The sequence below is a fragment of the Lethenteron reissneri genome, chromosome 33 (genome assembly GCF_015708825.2).
Source record: "Lethenteron reissneri isolate LAM-NWPU_2019-01 chromosome 33, ASM1570882v1, whole genome shotgun sequence".
Lineage (NCBI taxonomy): Eukaryota > Metazoa > Chordata > Hyperoartia > Petromyzontiformes > Petromyzontidae > Lethenteron > Lethenteron reissneri.
In genome coordinates this window covers 12,258,681-12,275,279 of record NC_083811.1, presented here as the reverse complement: position 1 = coordinate 12,275,279, position 16,599 = coordinate 12,258,681, and the positions used below count along the sequence as shown (strand labels likewise).

The following is a 16,599-nucleotide window of genomic DNA, read 5'->3' as shown; positions in this document are numbered from 1 at the left end:
TGCCGACTTTATGGGAGGTCAAATATAGTCATCTTTTTTTGTAAAACAAAATAAAACCGGCTTCCTAAAATGAGAATGAGGATGTAACGCCACTGTCTAGGCCTCACAAACAGACGCGAGCCCTCTATCAATTTTCTCATTTGAGCGGCGAGAAGAATCGACCACAGTTTAGACGTCAGAAAACGCGACCAGCTCGCCTGTTTTCAGGTGACTGTCTGTCTTGCAAGTGACCTTGAGAGGGAATTCCCAGAAAGCGGCGACAGGAACACTGAGAACAGATCCCAATGTCGACCTCAGGTGGCCCAAAGATGTTCACAGAAGCTGATTTAATGCCTTGCTGTTACAGATGCTGCTCATGGGAAACTCCCCGGCTCGGGAAGCAAGGCAAACGAGACCACAAAAGGCCTATTGTGCAGCTTGGTTTAACTCCGGTCAAAGAGTCTACATCCTCAAACAAGCAAAGGGGCACTGTTTATCTCCGGATCATTTCCACGTTTCCACTGTGTCGGCCATTCTCTCGCAAAATGGTTCGTAATTTCTGAACGGCCTGAAGAATGATGGGCTGAGTCCACGGTGGGACTAGGATTTCAAGTTATAGCCTTCGGATTGCAAGTCAAATGCTCTAACCAACCAACTGACTTGATTTAACGATAATCTCATTTTCCTAGTGAGACTTTCAAAATGACGGTGGTGGTGGTGATGATGATAGCTTCTTGCACGAGTGATTGTGGCAGACCAGTATGATACGTAAATGCATGCATGGTTTGTAAGAGGACACGGACATTACGTTTTATTGGCAGAATGGATGTTCATGATCAACTTGGAGTTTACCTTGCCATGCTTTAATATTGCAGAATTGCAATTTGTGTCCATCTCAAAAGCCTCTGATGTTTTAATATTCGTGTTTGTTCAAATCTGAGAGCACGCATGTGTGGCTTTGTTTTTGGAGAGCAGTGGCGGCGTGGTTAGCACGTTGAACTACAAACCCGGCGACCGAAGTTCAATTCTCGTTCATGGGCCTCCCCTGGGTCGACTCGGCCTCAAATGAGTACCTGATGCGACGTGTAAACATCGCCACTCGGCAAGCAAAGGCAGCCTGGCGTGATGTTGGCCACCCACCCTCTCGTGTGCTGTGCCGGCCTTCAAAGGTACTCACTAACAGCACTTTCCCCAAAAGTATGTTAAGGCTACAGGGGGGATGTTTGTTTATTGTTTGTGTGTTCGCATGTGCTTTGTGACCAATGGCGCTGTGCTTCAGATTACATCTGAGTGCGACTACAAATTTTTTTTCATTGGAAAAAAACAACACATTCGCCGCTGTGTGTTTCTCTGCGATAGAAACCGATCTGACAGATTTTTCAATCTTGAACGCGTTAACTCGCAAAGGCACCTCAATTCCTGAAAGGAATAATTCTCTCCCGCCTCCTAATGCGCCGATGGATTAAATCACCTCTGACACAGGACGACATTCCCACCCTTGCCCACATATCTGACCATTGCACTCCAAAGGTTGGTCGAAAACATGAGAACAAGATTAAAACAACACAGCTGTTTGGCCAGATTTCAACAAAGCTGCCACTGCTTTTGTAATTCTTGATTCATCGCTTTAGCTTTTCTTCTTGACTATTGCTTTTTTTCCCAATTCAATTCCTAGAATCATAAAATTGTCAATTTAGCTTCGGCTATTTGTGGCAACCAAGACTCCCCATACACCACACCGGTAATACAATACAGTTCTGCTCATTTTCCGTATTGGTTTTACTTTACCAACGATAATACCGCATTACCCAGGTGGTCCGGATAGACTTCAATCGGGGAGCAAGAGTCCTCCTGCTTCCCGTGAAAGGAAAGTGGGGACCCCAAGCATCCCGGTTGTGCATTAACATCAGGATCTTCCCAATAAGCACATAAAGTTGAACCAATGTTGGCATGTGGTAGGAGCCATTGGAGTGCTCCCTTTGTTCTCAATCCGATGGACCAACCGTTCTGAGAGAGACGGATGCCTACACGTTGTTCACACGCTGTAAAAACGACAAGTTTGTGCATGCCACCGTTGTAGAATGGTGCGCTTCACGGTTGTGAGATGGATGTAGCTTAGCGTCTTCTGACGGCGTATTCAGTCTATTTGTGTTGTAGTAGCCACAATGAGTTTGTCTGGAGTCAGTAGGTCAGACTTTGTGCGAGATTATTTCTTTACTTCAAGTGTTATTATTGTTCTTCGTGCCCTTATGTTCGAGCGTGCACAGTGTGTACGCACTGCGTGATTGTGAATGCACGGTGTGAGACCGCATGTGTTACCTGCCAGGTTGTATACTCCTTCTCTGGGCGGTGATTTATATCGAGAAATTCAGAGGCCGTATCTTACAGCCCGTTTGTGCTCGCGATTCCATTTTCTGGGAGATAAAACATGGCGTTATTAGCTGCCATCTTTTGTCACATTTACAGCCTTGTAGTTAATGAGCTCGTTGATATACGTTTATATACGGCTTGTGTACGTTTTATTGTCAGTAGGGTAGTGGTGTCTCTCTATTGGACCAAGATTTGCAGTAATTTGATGTTGGCCTTATTTAAAGAGCCCTCTCTCTTCATGTCTTAACGGTGACAGAATCACGATCAAGAGGGCATCATGGCTGATACAGATGATGCCCACTACACTTTCGCCATCACTTCTTTCCTTCTGCCAGATCATCCAACCACTTCTGAGTAAAAAAAATATCTCCGATGTCTTCCTTCAAAAAAGCATCCCGCCGTCTGGCTTAAATAGAGTACAGATGATGTCATTGCTGTTAAGCCTATCAGGAAGATTTCTTTAGGATTCTGGCAAAATCACCTGATGAACATGGTTGTAATCATCAGCGAAACGTCGTACTCAAATTGTAAATGTTCTAGATTTAACTCTTCAGCACATAACCGGTGTGCTAAAGTAGAACCCATTGGCAAGTTTCGTTTACGTGACAAATCTTGCTGTGTCGGAATTGGTGCCGGGTTAATGAGACATTCATGTTAACGCTATTGAATAATGATGCCAGCCAAATCTTGGGTGTCACCCGACCACCTGTCCCGGTGGCCTGCCCTCCCCCCATCCTCTGCGTGCATCCCACTAACCGTCACCTCCAATTCTGAAATCCCTGCAGCCCCACCAACGCCTTTCTTTTTACCAAAATTGCACTGTGAGTTACCAAGTTGCCTCGCTCATCGTGCCAAGAAATGTATGGTATCCTCCACATGCGCGAATAATCTAAAGTTTGTTTCATAGCAGCTTTGTTATATGGTCTGTTCCTTGGACAAACACAGTGGCAATAGATGTGTATTAGTGTTGATAAATGCACACGCATGAACACAAATTTTACCGAATGGTTTTCCTTGCCATCAAAAGCTGTATATGATGGGAGGCAACGGCAAACATCAATTGTGAACGTATTGTATTGACGCTTATCATTGCTGTTGTGTGCAATTGTTGACCAGGACGCGACCATTAAACTCACCGCGCACACGCTCTGAACCCTGCAGGACAAAGAGATGCCATTTATTTTCCACTCGTCAATTCCGTGCACTTGAACGTGGCATCTCTCAAGCGTAAGTTGACCCGGGAGTCTGACAGCCCATCATTTTCTGTGGCCCACTCAAGCAAAAACATCCCGTTCGGTTTTAGCGTGAAAAATACACACCGCGCAACTCGTGAACACCGCTGTGTTGCACGCAAGCACTCTCCAAAATCTCGGCTTCAAATTGTCGGCCTTCCAACCAACCACAACTAAAAGCCACTTCCTCTTTTTGTTCCATGAGTGGAATGCATCTTTTTGTTGTTGTTGTTGTTATGCTCGAAAACAAAATGTCACGATGTAGCAATGGAAGTGAGGAGCAAAGGGATTTTTTCTCTCTTTTAGAGCTCCTACAAAAGGGCCGAGAGACGACCCCGCAGCCGCTTGCGGTGCGACACCAATTTCAGTGTATGTATGTTGAACTTCTTTTGCACCGTACGTAGCCAACTGTACTAATCGGAGGTTGTCGGGGAGAAGGACAACAACTGCTACGGCACGGATCACGATGGTAAGGCCATCACGCTGCGTGAGAAGCTGTTAATCGCGCATTTTTCATGGAAAGGGATAAAGAGCCTCAATGCTTGAGTAAGCACTGGATGCTTCTCATCTCCAATGGCAGCTCTGAGCCAGCCCCATAGCATTGTGGGGGTGTGTGGACTGGGATGGAGAGCGAGTTGATGGGCTGAGCCAGGTTACCAATGGCTGCACTAAATAAACACAATCGTACGGAATTCAGTTGGTCAATAAATGCAACGCGTTCCACATTCCAGCTACGTCGAATCAAACAAGACGTTGCAATTCCATTGTGAGATTGCCATGCGACAAGTACTCTTACGCGAGGTCCACTGCGTGTTGTGTTTCGAGGTCTATTGACGTGACTTCAGAAGTACTTTCTGTGGCATCACATCTTCCGGGGCTGTTACACAACATGAAGTAATGGTGCACTGCTCCTTCTGAGTCACACAAACGGAATGTGAATGTTGTCAGTCCCAAGACCTGGTGCTGACAGGACAATTGCAATGTAATTGGAAGGAAAAAATACACAACAAAAATTGGAAAACATTAATGCATCTTCCTTTTCAAAACATTCCATGGCATGGTTGGCCCTGAGCTAATGGTGGAGATTTCGCATTCCCACCGCAGAATCAGCCTATCCATAGGTGGAGAGTAGGTCACTGACGACAGTACTACGAGGTGCTTCTGATTGTATAATTCCTAGCGAGGTGATATTCTACAAGTTCCAACAACACTGAAGATTGCTTCTAACGGTGTAATAGCCTAGTTGTAAATAGCCGAGTGCAATATAAGAATAGTGTTCCAGTCAGTATGAGGATAATTGTTAACATTTTAAGTTCAAAAAGAGTATTCTTCTTCTCCACGGTATATTTGTCCTTTTTAAAAATGTTGTTGCAGCAGCGATAAGTCAAGAAGTCGGTGCTCTCCGTTTGCTCTGGGTGACAAGTGGTGGTGCTGTGCCCTTGCGCAACCCTGGCCCAGCCTGACCCCACAACTCATTAATAAAACAAGGAATTCTCATTCGGTGAAAGGTGACGAATTACTCCACATTTCGTTTTTTATTCTTCTTCTGCGCGAGCACCGTACACGTTGCGCGTGCGAACCGCAGGCTCCGAGCAGGGTCCGGGTCTCCTCCTCCACAGACAGGGGGGCAGTGAACGGTGAAAAGGACAAACAGTGGGCGCCACGGTGGCAAGATGTCAACTCCCTCGCCTGTTATACAGGAGGTCGTGGGTTCGATCCCGACTCTGACGCCTGTTGTGTTTTTGGAAATTGCAGTGTCTCTCTCTCTCTCTTCCCGTGGTCGCGTGGATTTTTCTCCGGGTCCCCCGGTTTTTCCCCTCCACATTTGGAAGCACGCGTTCAGAGTGTTTGGCGGCTAGAAATGTCCCCTAATAAGCCACTTCGTTGAGCTATCATTTGTGGCGGGATCGCTTCTGAAAAAAAGCTACATAGCTCAGTGGTCCTTACCTGCTAAAATAAAAAAATATATATGTTCAGTAGTTTGGTTTAATAGCTTAGAAAATTAGGGCGTGCTGCTGGAAAATCCCTCGCCCTCAGCCTCGGGCGATCGTCACGCACGATGCCTCCGGCTAGCACGCGTTTCACGCCGGCGTCAACACAGTCACCCATTGAGAATAGGTTTCACCCCTTTTTTCTGCCAACAAAACAGCTGTGTTAAGATGTTAAAACACCAAACTGAAACCTTTTGCAAGGAATCCTGTCTGCATTGATCACAGATACAAAAGGAGGTCCCATGATTCAGTCCACCCATTGTAGCAACAGGTGGCGGACATTTCCACCTGAGCCATTTCACCTGCCGTGGACGTTAATATATGAGCCGCGCTGCTCTGCAGCTGTGTATGCGCGCGTGTGTTTGTTGGGAGCCTGCGTGACAAAAGCGGTGGTGGAGCTGTCAGCGCTGTGCTGCGCTGCGAAGCTAACCACACGAGTTGGGTTCCCCTCCCACGGCCAACACCACAGGGACAATAACCTGAACTGGTCATGGCTCGCCCCTAGGTCGACTCAGCCTCAAATGAGTACCTGGTGCGGTGTGTATAAATCGACACTTGGGAGACGAAGGCGGCCGTGCGTGGTGCTGGCCACCCACCCCCTCGATTGCCACTTTGTGGCAACAGGTTGTCCTGTGGAGAAACTGGCTCCTCACCTTCATCGCTCCACCGCTGGTTCAGGCGTGGAGCGATGGAAATGAGCGCCATGCCCTGCTGGATTGAGCGCGGTTGACCTATTGCGTTAGATGGGTTTTAGATTTCGTTTCGTTTGCGTTGATTTGCTTCGCTTGGAGAACCTCAGGGAATGACAAGAATGTCCCTCTTTGGGCTCCATGACGCTTTGACATTTAACTTCATTCACCCCAGGATAGCCGTCGTGTGCCTTGCCACCGTTCTGTTGCCTTGATTGCGGTGCTTATTGTCGCTGCTTACGGGGGGGGGGGGGGGGTGGGGGAGGAATAGGAGAAAATCACAATCTCTGAGAGGATGGCACGACAACATTTAAGTTGCAGTCCATCTGTGAGTGTAATGCATTGCATCTGACCGTGCGGCACAGGGCTTAGAGCAGCATGAGGCTGACATTCGGAAGGGAGTGATTTGAGATCTCAGCCAGAGGGTGGTCTGAGCGTCGCGTATAAAACGAGTTACCACTTTGCGTGAAGTCACCAGTGGTCGTCCAAAATCGTGAAAGAAAATGGCTCTTGTCGTAGGAATGCGGAATTTCCAACACAAACTCGGAGCTGTGGATGGGGATGAAAGCAACCCACAGCTTGTTGGGGCAGGGACACAATTCCATTTTACTTCTCTGCTTCCCTTAATATCTAAGTCACCGTGCGTGCAAGTGAGTATCTATGCACGCATATTTAATTAATCAGCACTGAAAATGTAACTTCACGAATTAATGAGCAGCGTTGTCATCGTTCATTCGATTGTCCGTCATCTTTGGATTTCATCAATTGCCACGTACAGCGCAAACGGACATGTCTTTTCTTCTGGGCATCATCTAGGTTTACTCAGCCTAAAATGGCCACCTGATTCAGTGTGGTCAACATTAGCAGTGGGGAGACCGCCCTGCCATGTGACGTGCCGACCCTGAACAGATGCACACCAACAGCACTTGCATTGACTGGTTACAAATGTAACCAGAATATGGACACAAATGATTTGCATTGTCATTGGCGCGCGAACACATTCATCAATATCACTGCTATTATAATGTATATAATGATGTATATAATATAATGGATATAATAGTCGACGTTTTAGTCAATGGCTTTTCGAGCAATATCTTGAGTTTTTTTTAGCACTGACGTTATGTAAGTGTACCTGGGGTGTATTTGTTTCTGTGTTGAAACTGTTTAAAGCCTACATTGTTGACCACAGGTGAAACATTAAAAAATAAAGAACCGCAGTGCATAAAGCAATTGTGCAATTGCCTTGGAAATGTTGTGTGAAAGAACGCCGGCGAATCCTGTTGCAAATCAGCGTAAACAAAATCTACATTTGCTGCGACTCCATTCAAAGATGGATAACGTTACGAGCACCATGATGGCTAACCTTTTGCCGAATATTTTGCGTCGTGCGCATGAGCTACTGTGCGCGCGCTGTGACACATGTTGGATGGACCTCTTCGGGTCGTTCAAGATAAGAAAAATTAACCCGTAAAAACTAAGTTTTTCACTATAAATCCTTTATATGCGTGGCGGCTAGAGTCCTCTCGTCCTCTGGCTTGAGATGGCTGCAACCTATGGGTCAGATGATTGCCTGCCACCATTAAGCAATTGGTAATTAAATATCATTTATTTTTTCCTAAAAAGTGTAACATTTAGGAAAAAAATTTCACGAAAATAAATTGTCATGCACAACGAGTCTGTGTGCAAAATGTCAGCTCGATTGGATCACGGGAAGTGGGTTAAAAAACGACCGAAAGATTTGCACGGTCGTAAGCGCGCAAGCAAGTGAACTTAATATAAAGGATTTAAAAAGAAGACAAGCCACGTCATTGTTACATTTAATGTGGAAATTATTTTTCGAATAAAGATTGCGAGATCAAATCCGGCACAGGGGTTGACTTGGCCATTCATTCCTCCGAGGTTGATAAAATAGGAACCATATTGAAGGGCGTCGGCAGTGGATGTACACGTTGCCCTCCTATCGTGTTTGTGTACTGCTTGTTGTTGTTACGTTCTGACCCGCCCATACTGGACATCTGTGAAAACGAGCGTTATAGCTCATCGGATTCCTCCGGTATAAATACACATTAAGATTATGAATGGAGAGACTGGCCTCTCTTCCATTTGAAAGTGGAATTTCCACCACTGGTTCAAGAACAGGAGCAAGATACCAGCATTGCGACATTCTTATTTAAGCAACACTGAGGCTTTGCTTTGTAATAGAGCACCCTGGTATAAAACTAAATGCTATTGCTGCCTCAGTTCACCAAATATTACTTATAAATATTCTTGGTTCTTTCGGCAAAGTCACGTAGATAGAAAACGAAAATCTAAATTAAAAACAAAAAACTCACGACTTTTCGATCGCAACACAAGCGGTCTTGTTCAGGTGGAAATAAACTATTTGACAATTTTATTTTACCAGGTAAGGCTCACTGGGCTATGTAGCTCTTTTTTCATAAGCGACTGGCCACAAATGATAGCTCAACGAAGTGGTTGATCGTGTGGAAATGTACAGCAGCCAAATACTCGAAAAACATTTTTCTAAATGTGGAGGGAAAAACCGGAGGACCCAGATAAATTTCCATGCGATCACGGGGAGAACTTGCAAACTCCAAATACAGCAGGCGTCAGGGTCAGTATCGAACCCAAGACCTCCTGCGTACCAGGCGAGGGAGATAACATCTACAGCTGCACAGACATTCACAGCTGTGCTGTATTGCTCTACAAATTGTTTTCGAGTTTTACTGCCTGTTGTTTGGAACAATGCCCGACGTTTCAGACGGTTCCTGAAGAAGTTATGAGCGGTTCACTCTACGCGTGCCAAATGAGATGCGATAATATAAACTGGCCCACATTTTTTTGTTATATATATTTGTTGATGTTTACATATAAACTGATCACTTAACATAACCCTAACACATCACTCGCGATACTGGTATGGCAGCAAGAGCAGTTCATGTGAATGCTGTCACAAGAGGTCACACGTTTTCTGCAACGGTCCTTCACTGACTATGCATGATGAATTAATGAAATTTTTTAACACGTAAGCTTTTGCGACCAATATTATCCATAGTATAGCTTTTTTTTGGGTTAGCTCAAGTAATTATAAATGTGCTGTTAAATCCACCACCGCTCGACACAGCCGATTAGTAAGGTTCGTCATGTAAACAAAACGTGCCAATTAGTGACTAGTTCAGCACACCGGTGCGTTGGAGAGTAAACCCACAACATTTACATTAAGAGCACGACATTTCGCCGGTAATTACAACCAGCCTTATCAGGCAACATGCATAATTCTGGCTGTCGCCTCATCAGGTGTGTGTACCATTATTATAACCACTGACCCAAAGTGGATCACATAAATGTGATGAGTACAGTTTAATTATTCAGTCTGTTAACGGTAATGCCTCATTTGCAATGGGATCGTTAAAAGTTTTTTTTTTACTTCCTCGCACGGGAAATCTTTTTTTTACAGAAAAGTGTTGAGTTTTCTTCATTTGCCATCATGAACCCAATCGCCGTCAGCAACACAGATCAGAGAGAGAGTGGAGCAAACTCTAATCAGGTGGGGAGACAGAGCTGGGTAATGAGCGCCAGGGTTTAGCCGTGGCACGTGTGATGAAGGAGGCCAAGTGATTTGCGAGGTGGGTTAATAAGGCCCTTATAAGGTCGCTCTCATCACTTGTCACAAATGAACCACAATACCCGGCTGATCTCGTCAAAGGAGCATAAACCATCACGTGACCTCTGGTCATCCTCACAGTGGCTTTTGGCTGGCCATCGAACAAAGACGGTCACTGCATTGCGTGTTTTCATTTGCACTTCTGCGGTCGTCTGGAATGCTCTTCCTTCTGATATTAGGAAGCCACTGGAACAATGCACTTTTAAATCTCGCTTTAAAACAAATTTATTTATAACTGCTGTTTATGTTAAGTTTGTTGTCCTCCCCCCGCACCTCAAATTAGCATGGTTAGCTACGTACGACCTGAATGAACTTCAGCATACATATGTGGTAGCGTAACATGCGCAGAGTTTGCAAACAGAAGTTGCATCATGTGCGGGGTTGCAGACAGTGAGATCAGCTAAGGTTAAGCAGGTGCAGGCGGGTGGCCTGGGTGACAGCAGATAGAGAGACGCCAGCAACCAGGGAAAGAGGCGGTGATTGGCTGGCTGCAAATGCAAACGCAGAGTCGGCGCCACGGAGGCGAGAGATAATGGCGATAAGGGGGAGAACACGTGCGTCAGACGTGGGGAGGACGTCGGCTTAATGAGGACCATCTGGGGGCACTTAATGAGGAGGAGGAGGATTAAAGGGGAACGTGTGAGGCAGAGGAGGTGAGTTGGTTGGAGTGAAGACTTCAAGTCCGGGACCCTGCACTCAACAGCTCGTCCAGCGGTGTTGGCTGATCCCCCGCTGGAGGCAAGGGCGAGGTCGGAGGACTGAGGGTAGACAGGCTAGCAGTAGAGAGTCTAGCGGAATCCTGAGTGTGAGAAGGCTAGCAGTAAAGAAGCTGGCAGAGTTTATAGTAAGAGGCTATCAGTGGAGAAGCAAGCAGAGTGAAACAAAGCAGGCTAGCGGAGCGAGCGGAGCATAGCAGACGAGCAGTACAAGAGGGAGAGTTGCGATGGAGACGCGTGGTGTTGAACGCGAGGAGTTCTGTACGAATAAAGTGACGCAGGATAAAAATAAGAAGTTGTCCATGTGAAATAACACCACTACACATACATACATACAAGGAGATGTAATTCATAAGCACCATGAAGAGATAATCACACGAGTGGGTGGGTGGACAGAGAGAGAGAAAGAGATGGGTTCAATAATACGAAAGAGTTCATGCATGAACTGACCAAATAACTACAAGTACAAGGGCAAAAGGAGGCAACAGGATAATAACAGCATACATGTCTGAGATTATATGTAAATTGAACAATACGTGTCTTCATAAATAAATTAACCCTTGTTCTTGAGCCTCGCCCCAAAATATGCATGTTTGGTCTGTCGGCTTACCATGGCCCACCCTGATGTAAACCAGCGCCACCAGTTGTTTATGCGCAAAAACTGTCGACTGGTCTCAACCTTGTGGGATTCCATCCCACATATTCATTTTAAGATGTTTTTTGTTCATGTTTTTTTGTTTGTTGCGGTTGCACCCGATTCAAAAGCCGAATGGCTCATAGGGCTATACCTAATAAATAAACTTGAAACTTGAACTTGAACATCCCCAAAGTAAGGTTTGCAGAATACATAGTGCCGGTTAACCGGATGTTATTGGTAAGAGTGCTCCATCTGAACAACTAGGCGACAAGCGCGCACAAGATCTCATCATGCGTTGGTGTGGAGCATTGTGGGTAATGGACTATAGAAATAAAATGTTACGCACTTAATTTAGCTAAAAATTGTCTGTTTAACGACCATTTGATGAGGCAATACGGGTGAGTAAGTTCCACCCCCTCGTGTGGATACGAGGTCACTTGCGATTTCTGATGCAGTTCTGTGGTATCTCCTTCTTTGGATCGTTATGTGACATAGGGATAATGCACTGCCATGTGAGAGTTCCAAATGGATTATTCATCTCGTGACATAAAAACTGAAAGCACAATTTGGATTAAATTGAGGGAAAAGTACTAAAAAAACTAATTTGAACATCAGGCAGACTGAACACTAATCAAGGCGTTAATAAGAAAATCTGTTCCCAAGCTCAGGAAATATATTTTTTAAAAACGTTATTCCCGTTATTTTGAAATTTAAAAATTGCCAAATTTCCCAGCGCTGCAACGTCTTGTAGGCGAAACTAAACACGCGGAACATTCTTCGTAGCCGCGAAAACGTCGCGATTTCAAACATCCCGCACGATTCCATTCGAGGCCGCTCCGCCCTATCGCACACGATGCAATGCTGGCACCATCGACCAAGATAATCCAGTTAAACCACACTGTTTGTTTGACCTCAATGGGCGCATTATACTCTACCCACCGAGCCGGGCATGTGATGCCGTTGTAATAATAATAATAATTCAATGCATTGCTGATGGGGTTTTACTCAAGAGCCCCCTATTGTGGCATTCATCACATGCCTGATGAGTCGTGCATTATTTAACGCAAGGCTTTTTTCACTCTCTCTCTCTTCCTCCTGTGTTCTCCGTGAGTCCACACCCGTGGTCATTTATTTTTTGTTCACATCATTTTATTTTTTGCACGGTGCATTGTGTTCCCGCTTGCGCAAAAAACAACGATCCGACGGTGTCCGTATTTGACGCAAGAAAACGACACCCCCCTTTGTGATGGGCTGCTGCCGGTCGGCCGTGGCGCTTGTCTCTGCCCCCCCCAAAAAAAGATAACAAGGTGCCCGTGAGAATCGTCGGTGATGAAATTGCAACTGGTCGTCGTTGCTATTATTGCGAGAGGAAAACAAAAATTCCAATAGACAAAAGTTCATAATCAACGTTTTTGGGTTTAGATCGCGTTACTTATAAATGTGTCGTAACCCTCCACCACCCGACACGGCCAATCAGCAAAAAAGTGTCACGTTGAAAAAAGACAAATAGTTCACTGCTTTAGCCCACCGGTGTGTTGAAACGTGAAACCACAACATTTACAATTTTTGAGTACGACGTTTCGCTGGTAATTGCATCCAGCATCATCGGGCAATTCGCCAGAATGGTGTTGTGATCATGGGCTCAATAATATAACACGCGATAAAAATAATAAGTACTATTTAAATACACTTTTTAAAAACACGCTTTTATGAAATGTACTAGTACTGTAATGGCAAAACTCCACGACTCCAGCAAGTGGCCTCGAAGCTTGCCATAACGTAAGAGACCGTGGCCAATTACAGCCAACGTCAGTTTACCGTGGACAATTAGAGCCAAGCCGAAACATAACATATAAAAATTATGTTTAAAAATATATATCTTTTCATTTTTTTATGATAGAATATAGTATTGTCATCAGTAAGACATAAGTATACCAAGTTTGCAGTCGATACCACATTGGAAAATGGGTTAAAATTGAGTTACAATATTTGAGAATACAACGACAACAGAGTGAGTTAAATGAAAGCGTGTAAAAAGTCTACGTGAGTTAATGTGAAGATGCATACGCGGTACGGTGTTAGTGATTAATTTGGTTACTGCAGACACTGAATAGTGTCCGCATATCCAGGGACTAAGGTACTGTCTAGGCGGATATGCGAAAAGGTCAGACATGTGGACGTCTGTAGAAAGTATCGCTTGGCTCATCGTGCACAAATTATCATGTGAACTGCTCTCTTGTGCTTCGATTTAAAGCTTTCGTGACTGCAGGGATTGACATTCTTGGTTCTTTTGGTAAATTCAGGTAGAAGGAAAAAAACAATAAAATAATAAAAATAAAAGAATAACATTCTCACGACGTTTCGATTGCAACACAAGCAATCATCATCAGGTGTGAAAACCACAGCAAGAAGGAACCAAGAATATACTCTCTTTATGCTTTAGAATTAAGGTTGGATTTGTGAACATCTGTGGAAAATCACAGATACACCTGCACAAATACTTTCTTGGGTGTGTGGGCTGTTAATGATTGTTTTAGCAGGTAAAGTCCACTGGACAGGTTGCTTCTGAAAAATAAACTAATAGCTCAGAGACCTTCACCTGGTGATTTACTTACCTTTAGTATAGTGTGCACTCCTGTCCTGTTTCTGTATTGTTTGTTGTTGTAACTTTCTGACCTGCCCCAACTGGGCTTCTGTGAAAAGGAGGTTCATAGCTCGTCGGATTCTGATTCTGAGTTGGTCATGGCGGATATGTGACGGTCAGACATGTTACATTGCAGTGGAATGTATTATTTTTTGGTCAATATGTCTCCACAACGCCATTGGAAATCCTTGGCCGTTTGTGGATATTCCACATTATTGTGCTGGGATATCGGTATTAATATAGGATGATCACCATTGATTTCCCACAAAGTGTTACTCATTTTATGAGGCCAGGAGGGATGATGATTTTAATTCACAAATTTTCCGAATGTGAAAATGCTCGGAAGATAACGCCACCTGGTTGGAAAACTATCATAACAGTAAACATTTAATGTGGAAAATATTATGTTATTGTAATATAATATGGCCACATATATAGGGACCATAAGTGCCACTTGTAAATTCCTGAATAATATATGAAAAGTAAACCAGAATGAAATGTAATTATCACAATTTATCAAATTGACAAATGAAGTCTACCCATTCTCAATCCACCACCGATGGATGAGTGCCACCTGATACCGTCTCAGTCAAGGGAGTTCATCTTCTTGGTTCTTTCGGTAAAGTCATGTAGAATGGAAATAATAAAATAATAACAATAAAACATAATAAAATAATTTTCACGACGTTTCGGCCACAACGCAAGCAACCGTCCTCAGGTGAAGAACAGGTCTGTCGAGAAGACAGAGTCTGAATGACACACCCCAGGCTTGGAGCGTCTATTTAAGCTGGGATGGAGGGGGAAGAGCGCCTTGACAAAATAATTTGCATATCAAGAGGAGTTTAGCATATTTACAGGTTAAACAACTTAAGGGAGTTGTTTGACCATACTTCACCGCAACGGTGACTGCGGGCCAGCAAAGGGGAGAGAAAGCTGGATGCCATTCGATAACCTTCATCACGGATGACAGCCAGAGTCGGGAATCGAACCCGGGCCGGTGGGTTCATAGCACGGAGAGACAATCACTCATCCGCCGTTCCGCCCCAACAACATTTACAATTGCTACTTGCTACTGCTGCATAAAGACAAACAGCGAGAGGTCAACGATATAGGAATATTGAAATCCCAGCACAGGGTAAGGGTCAGAATCAGAGGTGAGCGCTGCACTCTGTTCACCTCGGCCAGGGCGACACATTTGTTTGAGAATCTCGTGAGATGCAGTTTTCCCTTGCGAAATAAAATCACGCATTACACTTGGGTCTTCACAGGATAAACAACTTAAATAAGGCGCTTGCTTTATTTACATAGCATAATAATGCGAGTACAAACGTGAGTGTATATGTAACGGTTCATGGAAATTAAAAGACGAAAATAATTCAATCGTAGTATTAAAGCATCTGTTAAAATATTCACGTGATATTAACGGGAAGTGCATTATTTACGGGAGACATTTTCATAATGACACCATAACCTGGTGAAAGAAAACAACATTATAGACTGCCTTATGCTGCAGCAATAATGTCTGGCTATGAAAACACTTAGCCCCTTGATAGGGAACATCTATTGATGAGCAGCGTTGGGAATTAATGCATAGTATGTATTGTTCAGTGTGTATTCAAATTACAGCTATTTAACTAGTACCAATTAACTCCAGTACTTTTTTTTACAACTGTTATGCTTTCATATTTTTTGGGTCTGTCGGTAAAGTCACGGAGAGAGGTTAATAAAAAATAACAAAAAATAACAAAAAACTGCGATGTTTCGATTACAACAAAAGCGATCGTCATCTGGAGGAAAAAAGAGGGGGAAGCGCTTGTGTTGAGATCGAAACGTCCTGGTTTTTTGTAATTTTTTTGTTATTTTCTTTGAACCTATCAACGTGACTTCACCGAGAGACCCAAAGAATACGAATTCCTGCAGTCACGAAAGCTTCAAGTCAAGATTTGTTATTCTTTCACGACAACAGGTTAGCAGTGGTGTGATGGTGGCTACGCACGGCTGTAATCCGGCACTGTGGAGGCAGCGAGTGTTGATGGATCACACAAGCGTTGTGAAACTTCCTTCTCGCGGGTGTCCAGGAGGTGCCGTGCTCCGGCTTGCCAGGAGAAGGCGGCACAGCAAATGTGAATTTCACCTGCTCCCTCGGTACCTATTTTATCAAGCCAATAAAAATGATAGGCTAACTTGATTTCTAACTAAGTTCGGACTTGCAACCTAACCTTACTAAGAAAACACCACATATTGGACTGTGTTGTGTTATTATTAATATTACGCTTGTTTACCCAGGAAAGCTTCACTTAGTCTAAAGAGTATAATTCTTTAGGAGGCTCCTGCCATGTTTTAACTGCAGGGGGCGATGTTGCCTTGCTGCAATCCCATTTAATGTTGGAATAATGTTGAACTTGTACGCGCACAGTATTCGCTCACTCTTGTAGAGAGACAGGACGATTCTGCGGTGCGAGGAGGAACCGCAGACAAGCAGGAAGACAGCCAGGCAATGAGTAGGCGCCAACAATTGCCCAAACTCTGTGGTCCTCTATATATTAAGTTGCTATCGGCCAATTCATGAGTGTTTACATGTGGGAGGAAACCCGAGCACCCACAAAAAAATCCACACGTACGAGGGGGAAGCACTCTATCCCATACAGACCGAACAGGTGGAGTCCACATAGTT

The 16,599-nt window shown here is 44.4% G+C and overlaps 1 protein-coding gene across 3 annotated transcripts in view; it reads right to left on the bottom strand.

Moving 5' to 3' along the window:
- TSPAN18 (tetraspanin 18) overlaps window positions 1-16,599 on the bottom strand; it is a 99,249-nt gene that overhangs the window by 54,838 nt on the left and 27,812 nt on the right. Inside the window, exon 1 of one of the 3 annotated variants that reach the window (XM_061564639.1) lies at window positions 2,299-2,389. The exons of the other annotated variants lie outside the window; for them this stretch is intronic. The gene's annotated coding sequence lies outside the window, so the exon portion shown is untranslated. Of the gene's footprint in view, window positions 1-2,298; window positions 2,390-16,599 lie in introns of those variants that run through there. 3 annotated transcript variants of the gene reach the window in all.